Source organism: Triturus cristatus, chromosome 7 (genome assembly GCF_964204655.1).
Source record: "Triturus cristatus chromosome 7, aTriCri1.1, whole genome shotgun sequence".
Classification (NCBI taxonomy): domain Eukaryota; kingdom Metazoa; phylum Chordata; class Amphibia; order Caudata; family Salamandridae; genus Triturus; species Triturus cristatus.
In genome coordinates, this window is record NC_140590.1 from 658,344,074 (window position 1) to 658,358,997 (window position 14,924).

Consider the following 14,924-nt stretch of genomic DNA (forward strand, 5'->3'; position numbering starts at 1 on the left):
AGCCGCCCCGAGTGAGACGACCCCTGCCACTCCTGACACTAACACTCACGTTCCTGGTATTTGATTCCTGCACATGGGACACACCATGAGACACACCTCTGGCCGTTTTGCGGATGGTAAAGGATCCGCATCTGGCGCGTCCGGCGGAAACAGAAGGGAGTGAGGCTGTGTTTGGCCTCTCTTGAGAGGAATGGTATTCCAACTACGCGGTAACGTGGCTTGTCTCTGGCCTGGGTGTGCTGTTCGCTAGTATTGCTTTATGATGTTTACTGTACACTGTGAATGCTGTTTGTCGACTAGTGGGTTAAATGCATCTTGACCACCATGAGCGTTTCCCCTTAAAGACCTGTGGTTGTTGTACGCTGCCTGCCCCTCGGGTTATTGGCTAAATAGCTGTGTGCACTGTTGGGAATTACCAAGCTGCCGGCCCTCAGGGTTGTAGGCGTGAGGCTGTGTTGAACTGAGACTTCTTTTCAATAAAATGTTGATAAAAAAAAAAATATTGGGGGCAAAAATGTCTACCACAAGAGCACAGGAAGGGAGCGTGGATGACTGCTGGCTGCTGTTGTTCATATTCTGTCACATTCAGTAGTTTTTGCTTAGCGCCAAATGAATCCTCAGGTCGGTTTAAAAAAAAATAATTATATAGAGTGAACTAGACCCGAGACATCGGGTATCAGAGCGCTTTACATGAGCACTATTTTAGTTGCAGAAGGACACATTCATTTTTGTTAGGCACGGGGAGATTAAGTGATTTGCCCAGAATCACAGGATGTTGAGCGTCATTGCCGAGACTTGAACCTGGTTCCCTTGCTTCGAGGTTGACTGCTCTAGCTGTAAGGCTACATCCTCTCCTCCATCCTCTCCCCATTTTGGACACAAGGGTGTATTTTGTGCTAAGAAAATAACGTTAGATGCTGGGTTAGGCTCTTCACATAATTCCATTTAATCTAGCATAATTTTGCTGTAATTTCAAGTAACTATGTTACAGTAAATTACACAAACTACACACATCCTAGTCTATATATATCGAAAGCATAAAAAAAGATATATTTTTTCTAAAACTCCTCAGGAGGATTTTTCACCTGATGATATTCCTGAAAAACACAGGCCACCTTGCCTCTATTGCTCTTACCCATTAATTAAACTAGCAGAATTTGCTAGGTCTCTATGGCTACATAAACTATCATGTTTGCTGATTGCAGAATATGACTGCTCATGTTGTTCTCCATTTGAGCCGCTGGAGGACACAATTCAGCTTTGGAAGCACTTTCACATCACATTCGATTGATTAAAAAGTAGTAACCCTGCACCTCTACATTTACTCTGACAAGCAGGTGCAGATTTAGCACAGTTTGAAATTTCAAAACACCAGCAATAGAACACCTGAAAAGTAGCAACAGTCACACTTTTCCAGTCATAGATCTGGCAATATCAAGTGGCCTTTTTAGCTCTGGCGCCAGCCAAGACCTTTCAATTTTACTAAAATATGTATAATATACACATATATAGGGGCTTTCAGCCACTCCTCTTCCTCCTTTGGTCTGTTATTGTGTCATTCACATTTTACTTCTGCCCACTACCGTATATAGCATGGAGCAATGGGTCAGCCTACTAAGCCACTGGTTTACTTCACTTTGAGTGACTGCATTTGCTCTCCCACAAGGTGCACATCCACAAAGAAGCTAGTTCCCTTCAGTGCCAGTGTTTTTGTTTTTACTTTATAATTTTTTTAGTGTTGCTTTTGTGTTTAGAGCCTGATGTGATAGCAGGACACTTCTGATGCACATTTCATCTTTATCAGATCCTATCTCCTGCCAATGCTGTTATAAATTCCTATTGGAGTGTTTTGCTTTTCTGACAGCTGCTGTTTCATAGCATACCAGATCACATTGTATCCATTTGAAAATGTTCTGTATTGAGTTACCCACTTTTTAACTTTCTTTCGTTCTTTCTTTCTTTCTCTATCTTCCTTCCTTTCTTTCCGTTTTTTGCATTCCTTCTTTCTTTTTCTAGTTCTTTCTTTCTCTCTCTCTCTCTCGCTCTTTCTTTCGTTCTCTTTCTTTCTTTCTTCCTTCATTTCTTTTCTTTTGTCTGTCCTTATTTGTTTGTTTGTTTGTTTCTTCTTTTTTCTTTCTTTCTTTCATTCTTTCTTTCATTCTTTCATTCTTTCTTTCTTTCTTTCTTTCTTTCTTTCTTTCTTTCTTTCTTTCTTTCTTTCTTTCTTTCTTTCTTTCTCTTCCCTATTTCTCTTTTGTCTTCTTACTTTCTTGCATGCATGGGTTATTTTTCTTTCTCTCTTTCATTCACTCTATTTCCCTTTTTGCTTTCTTTCTTTCAGTCTTTTGTCTTTCTTTCTCTTTTCGGGTCGACTCAGCCTTTCATCCATCTGAGGTCGATAAAATGAGTACCATTGAGTTGGGTAACAATAAGCATCTGTTATTCAGCGCCAGGACACCTATGGGTAATCGTGCGCTTTACATATACGCCTGTTATGTTATGTTATGTTATGTTATGTTTCTTTTGTTCTTTTTTTCTTAAAGGCAAGAGGCTTTCAGCCAATGCCAGAGGGATTTACTTTTTTCGGTCTGAATTAGCCAAGACCTTTTGATTTCACTACACTTATGTGCAATACATACTTACTTATAGGGGTTTCAGCCATCCATTAGTCTGTGGTTTTGTTCCACCCACTCCAGCTTGCATTAAGGGGCGGTTTATCAGTCCACTTCAGCCATTGGCTGACTATTCTATGAGTTATGGCATGTTGCCCTTTCAGAAGTCACACATCCACACACAAAGTAGTTCCCTTCAGTGCCGGGGAGTATAATGGTAATGTGCGGTTTTCTGGACCATAAAATGTTGTTTGCCTATAGCAATTCTTTTTTTTAGATCGATGAGGGGCCCAGCATATTCCCAAACAATTATATCCTGCAAAAACATGACAAAACAAAATAAGAATTCCAGAAAGCTGGCGACCAAGGCCAGACCTATAGGCTTTACCAATGCATGTAAGACATTGTTATTTCCCTACGTTGGAATTGTATACAAACTACAGTTGAAATTATGGAAAGGTCTATGCAATTGCAAATGTTTTCCTTTTCTTTTTTTCCTCCACAAGAATTTTTTTCACCCATTATGCAACTCCTCCTAAACCCCTGGGACGTTTGTGGGTGTTTCATTCACTTTTCAGCCCTGGAAGGTGACAAGAGCCATTCCTTTTCTGAGGAAATCTCTATCTAATGTGAGGGTGGGAATGGATAAAAGAGGAGTTTGAGGGTATTCTCAGACTCACAGTGTAAACCACATATTAAACTTCCTACTCCTCATTTTTTATATGGGTTTACTACTGTGTAGTTGTACATAGTTATAGCATGCATATGCAGTTGTAAATGCATCAATTCTCGTTAGGCATTTTTGTGAAGACCTGACAAGTAAGTGAAGCCGGTTTAGTTTAGAACTAAAAGACAAAACTGATTGAAAATAGACACCACTGTTATGACGTGATACATTGAAATTGCATACATTCGTCTTTGATGCTCAGAATAAAATCACAATAAATCTTGAATATTAATATTAGGAAAGCATAGGTTGGCCCTCAAAGTAAAGAGTTTGTTGCTGCTGTGGTGCCACCATATTAAATGATGGGACTTGTGATTATCAGAGACTTCTCGGTTCTACAACAATAAGCACTGTTTTTGTTTGCTTTGCCATTTCTCACTGAACATATTATTCGCTTGGCCCTGTGCTCGTCCCATCTGCTTACAGCTATTTAATAATACACCTGTAACATTTCATCATTTCACTATGAACTGTATTGAATTGCTGTAGAAGGATCATTGGGTCAGATGTACAAAACTTTTTGGAGGTCCCCAATGGCCCCATTCACAGAATGGGGATGTTTGTGACCGCAAAAAAGCATTTTCTAATGTACAAAGACACAATTGCACTTCAGTAACCTATTACCGAATCGCAAATTGGGTATGCGATTCGGTATTAGGAAGGGGGCGTGCTTAGGGCATCCCTTCCTAATACTGAATCACAATGGTATATATGAATGTATTAAGACTGAAATGCGGTTGCAAAACATTCACCTTTAACCCATTCGCAAATGGGAGGGGGTCCTCCCTTCCCCTTTGTGAATGTTTGTAAAAACATTTTTTAAGAGCAGGCAGTTGTCCCACGGACCCCTGCCTACTCTTAAAAATGAAAACAAAACTTTTCATTTTTCTTTATGAAGCACATCCCATTTACTTTAAGGAAAACGGGCTGCATTTAAAAAAAACATAGCTTTTTTTTAAAGTAATCACAGATATTGTTGTCTGCTGACCCCACCAGGCCACCATCCCTGTGATTTTTGTGAACCCCAATGGGTCACAAACTGAGATCTACCTCATGAATATTAATGAGGTCATTCTATTTGAAACCCACTGGGAATCTCAAACTGTGTTAAACGCACATTTGTACATGGATGTTTGCGATTACCAAATAGCGAATCGCAAAAATTTCCTATTTGGTATTTGCAAGCACTTTCCTACATGCATATGGCCTTTAGTACTCAATCTCCTTGTGAAAAGAATCCAAGAGCTCATTCCAGCCTTCAGAAAGTGATCTTAAAAGCAACCTCGTGATTTACCCAGGCACATTAATTTGAGATTGGTTTTGGAATTCATTCGGAAATTAGTTTTAGCCTGACTTTGGGGTCATTGTTAGTATTACTTTGAGTTCGACTTTGGGATCCCAGTAGCGGTGTCTGAAATTGCTAAATTATTGCCCTCTCCCTTAGCAAAGATACATGAAGTTTGATGGAAAAGTCAGGAAATTACCTGAAATTATGCTTTTAGCATGAAACGAGAGTCATACTTTGAATAAAAATACATACAACGAGGCATACTTTCAATTAAAATATAATCACAAAATAATGCAAGAAATGATCAGGACACTGGTTCAAGAAGAAAACATCTTTTAGATACACATTTATGTGCAAATCAGGCCCCTACAGTAAAAATTAGGCAAAACTGGAAATTTCAAGAATTGTTATGAATTTCATGTAATAAAAACTTTGAGAATGTTTCAAATTTCCCTAGCGTAATTTAAATTTCTTATTGGCCTAGGTCCGAGTTCTCCATGGGATCCCACATCTGATCCTGACTTTAAAGATGCTTAAAGGTTTCTCATCCTTTGAGGGGCAGAATATCTCACAGAATTCAAGGAGTGCACAGCACATAGAGAAGATGACTAGTGCACATTTCACCACGGTGTAAACACAGACACATTATTGACACCGGTGTTTGCTCTGTGATGAGTGCCATTTGGTTTTTTAAAGGGAGTGCCCCCCATCACCTGCTCCCCTCCCCAAACTGCATTCACCAACTTGCAGTGCTGTTTGGGCATTTCACCAATTTACAGTGCAGTTTGGTTAGGCGCTGCAGTGCTGGCAGTGAAAAGTCAATCAATCAATCAATCAGAGATTTGTGAAGCACGCTACTCACCCGCGAAGATCTCAAGGCACTGGGGGGGGGGGGGGGGGGGATGTGCAGCTACGTCTTACCCGAAAAGAGCCAGGTCTTGAGGCTCTTCCTGAAGGCCAGCAGAGTGGGGGGAACGTCTGATGCTGAGCAGGAGTTCGTTCCAGGTCTTTGCTGTGATGTAGACGTAGGCACTTCCACCCGTTCTGGCTCTGCGGGTGCGAGGGGTTTCGGCAAGGGGCAAGGTCTGCGGAGCGGAGGCTTCTCTTGGGTGCGTAGAAGGAGACTCTTTCATTGAGGTACTGGGGTCCGGTGTTGTAGAGAGATTTGTAGGTGTGAGTGAGTAGCTTGAAGGTCACTCTCTTCTTGACGGGGAGCCAGTGGAGGTCTCGTAGGTGCTGAGTGACGTGGTCTTGTCGCGGGATGTGGAGGACAAGTTTGGCGGTGGTGTTCTGGATGGTCTGGAGTTTTCGGAGCAGGGTTTTGTTCATTCCGGCATAGAGGGTGTTTCCTTAGTCCATTCTGCTTTTTATGAGTGCGTGGGTGACGGTCTTCCTGGATTCGGGGGGGGGATCCATTTGATGGTCTTGCGGAGGGTGTTGAAGCATGTGGAGGAGACAGAGTTGACCTGTCAGGTCATGGTGAGGGATGAGTCGAGTATGAGGTTGCGGTGTGATCTGTAGGTGTGGGGGGGTTGCCGAGGGCAGTGGGCCACCAGGTGTTGTCCCATGCGGAGAGGGTGGATCCGAGGAAGAGGATTTCTGTCTTCTCTGAGTTGAGCTTCAGGCAGCTGCTGCTCATCTGGCAAGAGACGTCTGGCGGTGTCTGGTTCCTTTGTGAGGGAGAGGATGAGCTGGGTGTTGTCGGCGTAGGTTACTATGCTGAACTCGTGCTGTCTGACGATGGCAGCGAGAAGGGCCATGTAGATGTTGAAGAGTGTGGTGCTGAGCGATAATCCTTAGTGTACCCTGTAGCTGATCTCTTTGGGTTCGGAGAAGAAGGGCAGGAGTCTGATTCTTTGGGTTCGGCCGATGAGCAAAGAGCGGATCCAGTCGAGGGCAGTTTACTGTATGCCGGTGTCGTGGAGTCTGGCGATGAGTGTGTGATGGGAGACGGTGTCAAAGGCTGTGGAGAGATCTAGTAGGATGAGGGCCTCTATATAGCCCTGGTCGAGGTGAGTGCGGATGTCATTTGTGGCGGCTAGGAGGGCAGTCTCGGAGCTGTGGTTGCTCGAAATCGGGACTGAGAGGAGCTGTGGATGGAGTTAGCTTCGATGAAGTTTGTGAGCTGGCTGTTGACTATCTTCTCAGTTACTTTAGCTGTGAAGGGGAGGAGAGAAATGGGTCTGTAGTTTTTGAGATTCGTCTGGTCAGCGAAGGGCTTCTTGATTAGTGGCTTGACTTCTGCGCATTTCCAGTCATCGGGGAATGTGCTGTTTTCAAAGGTGGAGTTGATGGTGCGTCGTAGTTCGGGTGCTATGGCGGCAGCGGCTCTGTGGAAGATGTACAACAGGCAAGGGTACATTGGGGAGTGAATGCTCTTCATGGTGGTGGCGGTGTCTTCTGTAGTGACCGGGGTCCAGGCAGAGATGGTAGGCTGGCTGGCATTGCTGGAGGTAGGTGAGGTTTCGGAGTCTGGTATCTGTTCGTTGAAGTTGTCGTAGAGGGACTTGATCTTGAGATGGAAGTAGGAGCCGAGTTTGTTGCAGAGGTCCCGGGAGGGCATGATGTCTGAGGCTTCATTGGGGGGTTTGGTGAATTCCTGTATGATGCTGAAGAGCTCCTTTGAGTTGCTGGAGTCGGCAAGGATTTTGTCCTGGATGAAGTTCCTTTTGGTGGATCTGATGCGTTGGTGGTATTCTGTCATGGCCTTCTTGTAGGTGGTCTGTGCTTCCGGGGTTTTGCTGTTTCTCCAGACTTTCTCGAGACGTCTGCAGGTGCGTCTGGATTTTCGACGGTCAGTGGTGAAGCAAGTGGCTTTCGTGGGGCGCTGTTTGTCAGAGTTCCGGAGGGGGGGCGAGCTTATCTGCGCAGTCCGTGATCCATCTGTGGAGTTCGTGGGCTGCAGAGTTGATGTCGGTCGTGCGGGTGGAGTTGAGGTGCTCTTCAGTGACCTTGCTCCAATTCCTGCGCAGGGGGCGTGGTGTAGGTTTGTGTGCGATGGGTTTAGAGAAGGAGAGGGGTTGTGTAGCGGGGTTGAAGTGGATGTTGTTCCCTCCTGCGAAGATGGAGGTCGAGAGTGTGTCCTGCCTTGTGGGTGGGGGTGGTGATGAGCTGCTTTAGTCCGATGTTGGGGAGATTGTCCAGGTGGGCGGTGGAGTTGGGGTCCCTGAGGTTGTCGGGTGGAAATTCAGGTCTCTGAGCAGTATGTAGTACATGGAGGCGATGGCGTGGGGCGCAATGAGGTCAGGGATGGATGCGGCAAACGCGGTTTGTGGTCCGGTAGGTCTGTAGGTGAGGGTACCGCATATGGTCATTCTGGGGTTGGTCTGGATCTGGATCTGGAAATGGAGATGTTCTGTGGGGGCCAAGAAGTCGCTTGTGCTGGATGTGGTGAGCCGGAGGGATTTCTTGTGTGCGATGGCAAGTCCTCCTCCTGGGTGGTTCACGCGGTCCTTCCTCTGGATCATGTATCGATCGGGAATGGCGGTAGCGATGTCAGGGGCAGAGGTGCGCGGCTAGAGGAGGGCCTCGAACACCTACCTGTGACCAGAGTGGTGCAGGGGGCAGTGGCGCAACAACTGAGCTGCGCGAAAGGAGAGCAGTGTTCCCTGACCTGGAGGTCAATGGTCTTGCTCGTCCACATACTGGAAGGGAATTGCGGACATTTCACCACAGAGCACACACCGACACACTCTTGACGCAAGATGGGCAATGGGCACAGAGGTGCTGCAGTTCAGCCCATTCAAAATGAGTCTGCAATGCATGGTATACTAAAAGAATAATATGAAGGCTGGTTCTTCCTTGTTATTATGTGAGTGGTGCTGCACCTAGATCTGGATTATAAGGCAAGAAGGGGCATATTTATCAAGCAGTTGTGTCACCCATTCCCCAACGCAACAGGGCATAAGAGTGACGCAACTACTAAGTAAGATTTAACAAGCCACGCAAGGCCATCTTGCGTGGCCGTGAGTGGCTTGATAAATCTGGAGTGACGCAATGCAGCACCAATCTCTGCTTTGTGTAATCCTGCCCAAGGGAGGCATTCCTTGGGTGGAGGGAATATGATTTTGGCAAATTCCCAGATTTACCAACACTGGTAGACCTGGGAATGCGTCAAAATGCTACGCCTGCCTGGGTTTTATTTCTCCTTGTTTTTTCCTATTTATATGTGTGCTGCATTGTGCACCACACATAGAAAGAGGAAAATGCAACATGGGATTGTTTCGTGCAGGAAGTGTCACTCTCTGCACAAAACCAATACTGCTTACAAAGCAGACACCCTTGCGTTGGCGCTATGCAGCACATTGTGCGCCAGTGCAGGGAAAAGACAGGAATGTGCCATATAATGTTAAATACAGCGCCTTCCTTACCTTTCCCTATCACTCAGTGCGCAGAAAGAGCGGCGCGAAGGCCATATCGCAGCACTGCAGATTCCTCAGCAGTGGTCTTGCCTGAAACAGAATTACCCAGCTGCGCTATTAGTCGCACCCGTGTCTCTCCATTATCGGAGCGGGCTTGTGGAGACTTGTAGGAGCCTAGGCGCAGGTGAAAGCAAGAAACCCCGAGCAGCCAGTCACTGAAGCATGAATAGCGGGCTGAGAAGCGCCAGCCACGAACCCAGAGGTCGCATTAACAATCTTAACACGCTCCTGCCTTATGAGTTTCACACAGAAGTTAAGGGCCGGTGTCCGTGTGGTGTGTAGCCCTCACGGACACGCAGCAGTGACGTGTTGTGCACCCTTGACGTGGCTTGCACAGCCTCCGCACCACCTGACACCACGGCGTTCACGTCTTGTGGCGTTTGATCGGACACCAGTCGCTGTTTGCGTGTAAAGAGGAAAGGGTCTTTTGAGATGTGGTGGACGGTATGGAAGTTGGTCAATTTCTGTATTTTTATTTATGTTTGCCTGTGGGGGCGCATGATGGTGGGGCTGACAGAGGGGCCACACATTGGCTGCTCGTTTTACACAGTTAATGTAATGAAAAGGATCCACACGATCTGCTTCGCACACTGGCATATGCATAAGGAACCTTTTCGTTTATGTAGTGCAGAGTAAAAAGGCCCCGTCGACTGCAAAGTCACCGATCTCACTGGACATACAAACATGCTCTCCCTACGGTGAGTGTTAGAACAGTAATTGGGTCGAGAAGTTTTTTTGTATCTCATGTTGAACTGCCGATGTATTTTTCTACTTGACTACTTTTTATAATAACACGAACCGAGCAGCGGAAATATATATCCTAAACATTTATCACTATTTACAACTGAGGATGCCTCATTCTGTGCTTTAAACACTACACATTGGGTACGTTTGAAAGTGCTGAGAAAATGACAATATACACATTTTCTTTTCGTTTACGCATGTAAAGCCACACAAGAAAGCTGGGAAGGCGTCTATAGGTCAGGCTGATGCCTACAGATCAAGACACCATGATTAGAACCTCATGTTCTCCTCTGCGCTTTGTGTGGACATGGGCAACTCGCTTCATCTAGGGGAGCAGCGGTTCCTTATCCGCCACTGCTTTGTAGCGCTTAGAAACGGGCTAAACACAAGCATTTGATGACTAGACGGCAAGCATGATTTCTGCACCCCTTGACTACACGTCTGTCGCCCTACAAATGATAAAATAATGAAATAAACATACCGAATATGGAGGAGCTGGGATCCCGGGAAGGGCTCAGTGAGCTGCTTGGGAGGGAGACAGTCCGGTGAAAATGCCTCAGAAACAAGGAGTGACTCGCCTCGAGCATCCAGCAATGGGTGTTGGTTTTGAAAGGCTTGAAACTATTCGCCTGGGGCCCCAGGTGGAATGCCTGTCATGCAGTGAGCAGAGGAAGGATTTCAAGGCAAAAAGAAAAAAATAAACAAGACATCATGAAACGGTCTGCTACTGTTTCATACATTAAAGTTATGAATCTGAAAGTGGGTGCCAGTTCCTGCGTTCGTGCCCTGGGCCCCATCTGATTCTTTTTTCGTATAACTGGAAGCTAAGTATCATGATACACAAAAACAAACATTTAGGTTCTGATGTGCGAGCCTATTCGCAGTTTTTTAAATGTGTGTTATTTTCCTTGTTGACACAGAAGTTAAGAATGCATGAAGTAGTTGACACAGAGGTTAAAAAGTCTTTGCAAAATGTAATTTGATAAAAATAAAAAAATATATGCTTACACGTTATTATCGAGAGTTTCCATACAATTCATCCTGTTCTTAATGTAGAACTTCCTGGTCGCATTACATTGCTAGTAAGTTGCTGCTGCCATGGGAATATCCCCTGCATGGTAAAAGGACTGTGTGTGCAGATGCAGAGGCCCAGGCCTGTCCAGCGAGTTCCAGGACCCGTTCTGAGACCACTAGGCATGCCCTCATGGTAAAGCAGTGGACTATCGTCCATGCCCAGGGTGTGTCACATAAAGTGGTGGTAGCACTGCACCCTGTTCTCGAATCTACAGTGTAACCAGACCATCATCTTGTGTCCGTGAGAGTGCATTCTATTTTTATTATTATTATTATTATTATTAACAGTTATAGAGCGCACAGCTACCTCCAACGGACGTGTCCTGGCGCTGGCATCCTATCTGAGAAAAGGCGAGACCAGGGAGGATCACTGTATCTAGGGCAAACCAAAAAGCCAAGTCTTAAGAGCTTTCCTAAAAGGGATTTCCGCTTCTATATTTCTCAAATCATTGGGCATAGTATTCCATAATGTAGCAGTTTTGACAGAGAATGCACGGCCGCCAGTCATTGCCTTCCTAAAGTGAGGAGTGACCAAAAGGTTACAGCTGTTGGATCTGAGTGCCCTCACTTGATGGTATTTCTGAAGCCTCCGCTTCAGATAATGAGGACCTACCCCTCTTATTGCTCTATGTGCCAATACTAGAGCTTTAAACTGTACTCTTCTACTCACTGGTAGCCAATGTAGGCTGCGTAGGTGGGGGGTAATATGATGTCGCAGTGGCACATTCCTGATCAGCCTGGCTGCTGCATTTTGAATGAGCTGTAGTCTCCTCATCAGATACGCCGGGAGACCAATATAAAGGCTATTGGCATAGTCGAGTTGGGAGGTGATTAGGGCATACACCACTGACTTCCTGCAATCCATCTGCAGGAAGTAAAGAAATCTACGCAGAGCCTTAAGTTTCCAAAAGCACTGAGAGGAGACATGTGTAATTTGCGCCTTGCCTGTGAGTTGGGAATCAAACCTGAAACCCAGATTCCTTGCAGAGGACACAGGTAGCGGGTGCGGATTTAACTCGGCTGGCCACCATAGCTTAGTACACGCAAGAATTGGTTGATTAAAAAATAAGACCTCCGTCTTATCAGTGTTCAGCTTTAGGCAGCTGTCTGTCATCCATGATGAAATATTTAAGAGACACTGTCTAGAATTGTCGAAGGCTGTCTCGCTTTGTTCTTTAAAAGAGAACACAAGTTGAGTGTCATCTGCGTACAAGACAACCTTCACCCCCCATTTTTCTACAATTGCCGCAAGGGGAGTCAAATAGACATTAAAAAGTGTGGGGCTTAAAGCAGAACCCTGTGGAACCCCATAAGGCATAGGACTAGAGCTAGAGACATAGGGGTGCAGAAATACTTGTAGCGACCGTCCTTCAAGAAATGAGCAAAACCATCTCAAGACAGTCCCTGTTACTCCTAAATGATGTAATCTATTCAGGAGGATCCTATGGGAAACCGTGTCAAAGGCTGCGGACAAATCCAGCAGCACCAACATTGCACAGCTTCCCTGGTCTAAGGTTTCACGAATCGATTCTGCCACCTCCAGAAGGGCTGTCTCTGTACTGTATCCTGTCCTAAACCCAGACTGAGAATCGTAAAGATGGTTATTAGATTCTAGGAAGTCCGAAAGTTGTCTCTGGACTTCTTTTTCTAAGATTTTGGCAGGAGCCGGCAGGAGAGAGATAGGCCTAAAATTTTTGGGCTCTGGTGGATCAGCATCCACTTTCTTGAGGATAGGCCGAACAAAGGCCTTTTTCCAACTAGTTGGAAAGATCCCAGTCTCCAAGGAGGTATTCCAGAATGAGTTCAGGATACCATTAAGCCCAGGTGCTAATAGCTTAAAGAATCTGGCAGGACAGGGGTCAAGAGGTGAACCTGATTTTATTTTCATAAGTTTCTTCAGTGACGCCTCCATCTCAAATGGACAAAAAGCTGACCATTTATCTGATGTGTCAAAAGTTGCAACATCAGACGTTCCTGATACAGGAAAGGCAGAGTAAATGGTTGAAATTTTATTTTGAAAAAAGACAGCTAGTTCCTCACAGAGAGCCACCGATGGGGGAATCGTGCTCTTCAAGGCCTGAGGTTTCATAAAGCCTTCTACTATCTTGTAAGTCTCTCTGGGAGAGTTGTCAGAGTCCATAATCTGTTTTGCCACATATTCCCTAATAGTCCAACGCTTCAAACTGCGAAATTTCCTTCTGTGCTGCCTTATATTCACACTTGGCTGAGGGTTCATAATTTCTTCCCCAAACACGCTCGAGCCTCATACACAGGCTTTTCTCCATACGGAGCTCCATGTTAAACCAGGGAGCCGAAGGTTTGTTCCTGGATAGTTTAACCGACGTAGTGGGGGCCAGTTTGTCAATGGCTGAATTGACCCAAGCGTTAAAAAGAGGAGCATCGAGATTAGGATCGCCGGAGAGTTCGGGGGAGGTGTTATATAATTCACCACCCATAGATTCAGGTGTGACCTTCCTCCAGTTCCTCCTGTTCTCCGTGATAGACCTCCTATGGCTGTCACAGACCCTCCAAGTCAGCCTGAACGTGACCAACATATGGTCCGACCAGGTCACCGGTAGGGACTCCTCCACCTGAACGACCGGGTCATTAGTAAAGAGGAGATCTAAAATATGGCCAGCTGCATGAGTCGGAAACGATACCTTTTGAGTCAAATTAAGACCTTTAAGGTTATCTCCTAATTGAATGGCTAAAGGGCAGTTCACATTGTCCATATGGACATTAAAATCACCAAGAACGGTGAAATTAGAGTACCTCAAAGAAAGGTTAGCGATACAGTCATACAGTTTCGGCCAATAAGTAGCCACGGTGTTAGGGGGTCTGTAGACCAAGAGCCCTGCCATAGAGGAGGTTATGGAAAATTTGATATAAAAAGACATGGCCTCTATTGGCCCAATGTCATCAATTTTCTTATGTGAAATTTCCCAACCTTCCCTTATAATTATGGCCAGGCCACCCCCTATCCTATTGCCTGCCCTATCGATCTTAACTATTCTATAGCCTATGGGGATGGATATAAAAATATCTGGATTTGAGCTCTCTCTCAGCCAAGTTTCCGTAATAAACATCATATCCCAATCATAGGTCTTTAGCGAGAGCCTAATATCCGCAGCATGTTTAGGGAGAGACCTGCAATTAATCAGGCAGGCCTTGATCTGTTGCCCGAAGCTGGAACTGCACAAGGATCCAGAAGGGAGTATATCTCCAGGAATACAAATGTTTACCTCCTCTTTCCAGGGAGCCATGTTCATGTTAAACGCGCAGGACCCGCAATGAAACTCATTGTGTCCCCATTCTTCCGCCTCCACTTGACCTGGTTCAAAATATGTAGGCTCTAAATAATCTGACTGTGAAAGTGCATAAAGCTGTTCTCTCGTCCAAACAATTCTGACTGGGAGGGGGCTGCAAGCAGTATGTCTGGCGCTGGACGCGATCCGGACGTGAACGGGCTCAGACGAGCGCAGACTGGCTTGCCTTAGGCGCGCCTTTGGCGCGCCAGCGGCGCACCCTCTGCGCGCGTCCGCTGCGCGCTCGCGCCAGCTTCTGCCTTTTATAATGCCCCTGCTCTTCCGTGATTGACCTGCTGCCCGCCTTCCTAAGATGGCGACCAAGAGTGTCAGCGCGCATGTGCAGACGCGCAGACACCGAGCAGCACAGGTACAATTACAAAAAGGACCTCCCGCCTAGTATAGCAGCAATAATAACAATTGTATGTCTTTCAATTAAAATTACCCCAATGAAATTAGCAGCAGCCCCTAAATAAAAACGATAAATGTGCAAATTAGCAAATTGGAAAAGTCACCAATACCGCGTCTCTCCCGGCTCACACCTCAGGAGGATGCAGTTAAGCGCGCTCGCGCCAGCTTCTGCCTTTTATAATGCCCCTGCTCTTCCATTTTTTTTTTTTTAATAATTTTTTATTGAAGTTCTTGTATCAGAACTTCAATATGACAATAACATGAATTGGCAACCAAAAATAAAGATACAGAGTAAGGAAAATTATTTACGGAATACAAAAGTCCAACATTACTCAAAATAAG

The 14,924-nt window shown here is 45.5% G+C and overlaps 1 protein-coding gene across 1 annotated transcript in view; it reads right to left on the minus strand.

The window, feature by feature from the left end:
* The window catches only part of LOC146810305 (actin-related protein 2/3 complex subunit 1A-B-like), a 164,359-nt gene extending 153,955 nt beyond the window's left edge, over positions 1-10,404 (minus strand). The window contains exon 1 of the mRNA XM_085617302.1: positions 10,274-10,404. The gene's annotated coding sequence lies outside the window, so the exon portion shown is untranslated. The remainder of the gene's footprint in view (positions 1-10,273) is intronic.
* Positions 10,405-14,924: the final 4,520 nt, after the last annotated feature.